Here is a 6,355-nt window from a genome sequence, read left to right as displayed (position 1 = left end):
AGGCCGGGAGTGGCTGCGAGGGAGTTCGCAGGCCATCGCAGAGAGCCGCTGCGGGAATGCGCAAGTTCGGCGTAACGCGTTGGTGCATCTCCTTGGGCTTAACTTTAACGTTGGTTAACGTTGGAAAGACAGAGTTTGCACAATGGCGACCGTTTCAGTAAACTCTTGTGCAAGCAAATACCTAGAGAAGCGTAATTCTGTCCCGAAATCTGCCTAGGCGTGCAAAGTGGGAAGCCAGCAGTCTGGGAGAATTCCACAGACCCTGCATGAAATCGACCCAATTTCAAGTCAGACTCGGGCTTAGAATGTGAAATGATATTTCCGCTATCCACTAACTTCAAAACCAAGGGCTTTTCAGTAACAAGTTTGTGTAGATAAGAGACCCAGATGCCAGTTATCTGCGATAGAGTGGACATCTGGTATTGTGTGTCAAGCAAACAAAATTAGCTTGTAAATTTTGCAAGTCAGAAGCAGGAGAAAATAAATGCCCCTTGACAGACAGTGGCAGTTGTGCATCTTACAGGATTTCAGATTTCCTTTGTTGCAAGTTTTAAGTGTTCTCTTAAGTCATGAAATCACAGTAGCATTGGCAAACTTTTTTTTTGTTCCTGCTTGGAAACCTTAAATCTTTGATCTGGGATGAGGGAGGCCATAGGTTACCAGATGCGAAGACAGTTAAAAGAGTAAACAGTGTATATACAGTAGGGTGATTTCCAAGAGAGGAAAACATCAGGTATCCCATCAAGTACACATAAAGGTGTATTGAGAATGCTGAGAGATGTAGCAGAGGCTCCAAAGATGGAAGGGAGGAGTGGAGGAGAGGTTGGTTAAAATGAGTGAGTGCAAAGCTGAATAACTCATGACTTGGAATTTTGTTCAAAAGCATTTAACAACGGGAAGTCTGTTTGCCTTTGAGTAAGATTCTTTCTATCGGGAAGATGTAGAAACTGGTAACTTTTTTTTTTTTTTTGGCCTGCGTTTGGTCTTCATTGCTGTGCGCGGGCTTTCTCTAGTTGCAGCGAGCAGAGGCTACTCTTTGTTGTGGTGCGCTGGCTTCTCATTGCAGTGGCTTTTTTTGTTGCGGAGCACAGGCTCTGGGTGCTTGGGCTTCAGTAGTTGTGGCACCCGGGCTCAGTATTTGTGGCTTGCAGGCTCTAGAGCACAGGCTCAGTAGTTGTGGTGCACGGGCTTAGTCGCTCCGCGGCATGTGGGATCTTCCCGGACCAGGGCTTGAACCCGTGTCCCCAGCATTGGCAGGAGGATTCTTTTTTTGTTCGTTTGTTTTGCGGTACGCGGGCCTCTCCCTGCTGCGGCCTCTCCCGCTGCGGAGCACAGGCTCCGGACGCGCAGGCTCAGTGGCCATGGCTCACGGGCCCAGCCGCACCGCGGCACGTGAGATCCTCGCAGACCGGGGCACGAACCCGTGTCCCCTGCATCGGCAGGCGGACTCTCAACCACTGCGCCACCAGGGAAGTCCAGGAGGATTCTTAACCACTGCGCCACCAGGGAAGCCCCAAGACTGGTAACTTTTCAAGAGCAAGGACAATTCCATCACTACCTCATAGACAGCAAAAAATTTCTTCATTCAACGAGTATTTATTAAGCCCCAGTACGTGTTTGGCACTGAGGTAAAAGTATGTAAAGGCGGCATCCTTAACCATAAGTTGCCTAGAGTCTAGCAATGGAGACAGCCGTGCAAATCACCAATTCTCTTACTAAATATAGTGAGGATCTAAGGCAAGCGGCACCTAAATATTGCCTCCCTAAGAGAGATAAGGGTGGGTCTGTAGAGAGCAGAGTCTTTAGGTCTGGACAACCTCGCCTCATTTACTCCAAGGATTCAGTTAACATTTCCCAGATTGTGTGGTAGTCCCCGAGCTGTAAATATCAGTTACCTATAGTTGAAGGGGCTCATCTTAATGTTCTCTTAAGTCCAGATTTAATAATACTTAAGTAATACTGTTTCAGCCCATCTGAAAAGAACAAAAGAAAAAGTGAATACGTAGGTGTTAAATTAAGGAACAAAATACATATTCATCTCTTTGAAAAGTCTAATCAAGTTACATTGTGATGTCACTTCTGGCCTTGTTCACAGGAAGAACCTTTTTCTTTAAGGTTGAAATGTTTCTAGCTCATAACCTTCACATTTTAATTCCTGTATCAGTCTGCAGATTATGACCTCCAAGCAAAAAGTTTTGTAACCATGATTAATTTAGGGGATGGGGGAAGAAGAAGAAGAAAAAAAAGCATGATCAGTACCATAACAGTTACATGTAATAATGGGTTACTTGAATATTTTGGTTAAAGAAGGAGTAGTCTTTTTAAAAGCAATATGGACAAATGAAAATAACTTTAGACTGAGATTCAAGAAATCTAAATTCTCTTGCTTGTTGACTGTAAGACTTTTAAAAATATCAAATAAAAGGGTTGGGTTTTTTTTGGTAATGAAACTAGTGCACAGCAGTTCTTTCCTTCTGCCTCATAGAGTATGAAAGTATAAAAGTAAATACTCCTGGAAGTCTCTTAAAGTTTTAGAAGAAAATATTTTGTAAATCCAAAGAATCATAAGTAATTTCAAAACCATCTATCCAATACGAAATTCTCTTTGGGGAGTTTTAAAATCCAAGTAAAATAGTGAATGCCCATTGTGTGTAAGGCACTGAGCAAGTGCTAAGAAACATCAATAAGATGTATAATCTATCCTCAAAAAGCTTAAAAATGAATGGGAAAGGAGGATATGTAAATTACTGTACTACAAAGCAATATGTCTTAAGTGTTAAGCAGCCCCTGATGGTTGCCTACTTGCTATCTGTACCCGTTCACTCATGTTCTTTGCAGACAGACTTTGATCTTGCTCAGTATCCATCTCTCCGAATTTGAGCAGAGAAAGGTAAACCCATCTCTAGCTGCGGGATAAATCCTCATTGGACTAAGCCAATGTTTAGTTAAAGGGTGAGCATGTGACTCCATTTTAGCCTGAAGAGATATGAAAAGATATCTGATGGAGCATTTTAGGGAAGGGTTTTCTTAATCTTGACGAGATAATAAAAGAGATGGTCCCTTTTTTCTGCCAGTGAACCTTGTTAAGTCTGAGGCTGCATCAACCGTCTTGGCTTGAAGGAAGCCAGCCTAAGAGCAAAGCTGATGCAGTGAATGACGCATGAAGTAGTTGAAATGTGCTATAAAGTAACATTTATCTGTGGAGTTGCAGGAGATTTCATTGTGGACCAAGTAAAGGTGAAGCAGCAGCGAAGTATGGAGATGTATGTTCATAGTTGAACAAATTAGTTGTATATGTAGCTTTATACATTTTCAATGTATTATTTGAAAATTAATTTCTCTTTATAAAAATTGTTATAGACAAAATTTTTTTAATTTATAAAGTTCAAACTTAGACAACTTTGACTACAAATGAGTGAGAGACTGAACTCCCACTGCACTTCATTTTTCTCTCTAGAATATTTGACCAATTAGTGATTGTGGTAGCCAGATGCCAAGATGGCCCCCAGTGATTATTATCTCTTGGTATTTACACCTTTGTGTGGTTCTCTCTCATGCTGAATAGGGCTGACCTGTTTAACCAATAGATTCTGTGAAAATGATGTTGTGTGACTCCTGATGTTAGGTGATAAAAGACATTGTGCCTTGCTCTCTTAGCTCACCTGCCCTGGGTGAGAAAGCTGTCATGTGTGAGGACCCTCAAGTAACCTATGAGGGATCTGCATGGTGTGGAACTGAAGCTCCCACCAAAAGCAAGCATCGACTTGCCAGCATAAGTGACCATCTTGGAAGTATAACTTCCAGCTCCAGTCAAACCTTTGGATGATGGCAGCCTCATGAAAGACCCCAAACTAGGACCACCCAAATAAGCTGCTTCCAGATTTCTGACATACAGATACTGTGTGAGATATTCATTGTTGTTTTAAGCCACTAAGTTTGGGGTGATTTGTTACGCAGCAATAGATATCTAATACAGTAGTTCCTGAATTTTCAGGAAGATGTGATCAGAAGAGACAAGTCACAACAGACTGTTATCATTTCCTCTTTTTAACAGGGGACCTCATGTCTTTCATGAAGTTAACGGCATTTTCTACCTTTATTTTCTTTTTTTTTTCTTAATACTTATGCATTTATTTGGCTGCGCTGGGTCTTAGTTGCTGTGTGCAGGATCTTTAGTTGCAGCATGCAAACTCTTAGTTGTGGCATGTGGGATCTAGTTCCCTGACCAGGGATCGAACCTGGACCCCTGCATTGGTAGCACGGAGTCTTAGCCACTGGACCACCAGGGAAGTCCCTACCTTTATTTTCTAGATGACAGTAATCTCTATCTAAAATTATGCTATTACTTTAGTTGTTTACTTCTGCCTCCCCCATTTTATTCATCCCTGTATCTCCAGTGCCTAAGACAGTGCCTGACACATGTTCAAAAAACAATGAATTACTTAAAAATACTATAATAAACTGACCTTTTGAAATGACAAGCCAGATAAGTGAGTACCCATTGATGTTTTTTCCAAGTCAAGTCTACAGGCTAAATGAGACTGAAAGAGCATTTTGTAAGAGTTTGGCTAAATTTTAACATGTCTTAAAGAACTAGGCTTATCTGTAAGAAGAAAGAGGGTTTGGATCCATTCCTTATCTCTTATAACAGGAAAATCTCCATATAAGCCAAGATTGAAAAAGAAAAACACCCATAAACTATAAAACCAAAAACTATAAAAATACCTAAAGAAACCAATGGAAGAAATTTATATCGGAGAAGACTTTTCAGAGTTTGAAATAATAACCAGAAGCTATAATGGAAAACATTTATTCAACTATACCAAAATGACTTCCTGCAAATTCAAAGCATAAACAAAATCAAAGCCAAATTGATAAACTGGAGGGAAAAAATTTGTCACAAAGAAACAATTCCCCTGATAGATAAAGATATCAAATCATAAAAGGCCAGTCAACCAGTAGAAAAATGAGCAGAAGATATTAACCGTCAATAGGGACTGTCAGTTAACCGTAAAGGAAATAGAGATGGCTCTTAAACACATGAGATCCTCACCATCATTCATAATGATAAATTAAAATTATCAGTTTGGCAAAACATAAACTTTATAACATCTTGTATTATTGAGAGTGGGGAGAAATCAGCAGTCTCATACATTGCTGGTAGGACTATTAATTGATAGAACTTCTGTGAAGGGCAACTTGAAGGGGTGTGTGTGTGTGTGTGTGTGTGTGTGTGTGTGTACACATATATGATTAAAGTCCACATACCCTTTGACATAGCAATTACATGCCTAGCAATTTATCTTACAGATATGAAATTTATGCAGAAATTTTATTTTTTGCAGAACTGTTTCTAATAGCATAAGTTTAGAATTTAAATGTCCATCAATAGGAAATGCTTAAATAAATTTTGGTCCATCCAAATAATGAAATATCATATAGCTATAAAGAGAATGAAACTTTTATGTACTTTATAGATTAATTCCAAAGACAAATTGTTAATACAGAAAAAAACAAGGTGCCAAATGATGTGTATGGAATATTTTATTTTTCAAAAGGAAAATGAATATATATGTATATATATTTCATATGCACAAGATACATATGTTTATACACACACATATACATATGTATACATAAAACACCCCTGACAGGAAGAATATAAACTGTAACACTAGTGCTTCCAGGAATGGAACTTTGTGGCTAGGGCACAGGGATGGGAAGGACTCTTACATGCATATTATCTAGTTTTAAAAAAATTAAAGTTTAAGGAAAAAAAAATAACAGGCTTGGGCTTCCCTGGTGGCGCAGTGGTTGAGAGTCCGCCTGCCGGTGCAGGGGACACGGGTTCGTGCCCCGGTCCGGGAAGATCCCACGTGCCGCGGAGTGGCTGGGCCCGTGAGCCATGGCCGCTGAGCCTGCGCGTCCGGAGCCTGTGCTCCGCAACGGGAGAGGCCACAACAGTGACAGGCCCGCGTACCGCAAAAAACAAAACAAAACAAAAAATAACAGGCTTGACTCAAAATGTTAAGTGACATCTCGTGCCCTCCTTTTACAGTTAATTCTTAAACTAAGAGGGGTTAGATGATTTGTCAAATGTCACTTAACTAGTATGTAAGTAACACGGGATCCAGAGCCTAGGTTTTAATGAGCTCTCTCATACAGATTGCTTAAGGATAAAGAAAACATTTAAATAGTCTTCACATAAGTAACTAAAAAGCTCAAAACTCCATTTCTGTGTGGGTACAGAGAAAACAGCAATTAGCTTTCTGGATGAGGCATGTCTTAGTATCATGCTGGAGAACAATCTGGCAGTCCTTGCTGAGAAGCTTAAAAATGCTCACAGCTAGGTAAG

The sequence above is a fragment of the Neophocaena asiaeorientalis genome, unplaced genomic scaffold (assembly GCF_003031525.2).
Source record: "Neophocaena asiaeorientalis asiaeorientalis breed wild unplaced genomic scaffold, Neophocaena_asiaeorientalis_V1.1 scaffold246, whole genome shotgun sequence".
NCBI lineage: Eukaryota > Metazoa > Chordata > Mammalia > Artiodactyla > Phocoenidae > Neophocaena > Neophocaena asiaeorientalis.
This window is presented reverse-complemented; position numbering follows the sequence as displayed.